Here is a 426-nt window from a genome sequence, read left to right as displayed (position 1 = left end):
CCCGCAGCCCGCGCCCTGCGTCCTCTTCGCCGCCCGGCACGCCAGCGCCGCCACGGTAAGAGCGGGCCCGCGCGCGGGCGCCCCGAGCCGCCGCCACCCTTGTTCTCCCACCGTTTTCTCACGGTTTTCCCGTGGTTTTCCCACCCCGTGCCTTGTAGAACCTCAAGGACGTCCTGGCCGAGCTGATCCCCAAGGAGCAGGCCAAGATCAAGAGCTTCCGGCAGCAGCACGGCAGCACGGCCATCGGGAACATCACGGTGGACATGGTGAGCACCGCGGGCGCCGCGGGCACCGCGCGGCCACCGGCACCGCTGACGCCTCCCTCTGCCCGCAGGTGTACGGCGGCATGCGGGGCATGAAGGGGCTCATCTACGAGACCTCGGTGCTGGACCCCGACGAGGTGAGCGCCGTCCCGGTGGCCGCCGG

General features: G+C 71.6%; 1 long non-coding RNA gene across 1 annotated transcript; it reads left to right on the top strand.

The window, feature by feature from the left end:
* On the top strand, positions 1-393 carry LOC112955624. Its single transcript, XR_003250918.1, has 3 exons — positions 1-55; positions 159-266; positions 335-393. It is a non-coding gene; the product is annotated as an uncharacterized LOC112955624 (long non-coding RNA).
* The last annotated feature ends 33 nt before the right edge of the window (positions 394-426 follow it).

The sequence above is a fragment of the Nothoprocta perdicaria genome, unplaced genomic scaffold (genome assembly GCF_003342845.1).
Source record: "Nothoprocta perdicaria isolate Ctin4 unplaced genomic scaffold, notPer1 scaffold_589, whole genome shotgun sequence".
Classification (NCBI taxonomy): domain Eukaryota; kingdom Metazoa; phylum Chordata; class Aves; order Tinamiformes; family Tinamidae; genus Nothoprocta; species Nothoprocta perdicaria.
Note: the sequence above shows the minus strand (reverse complement) of the source record. Positions and strands in the feature narration are given on the sequence as shown.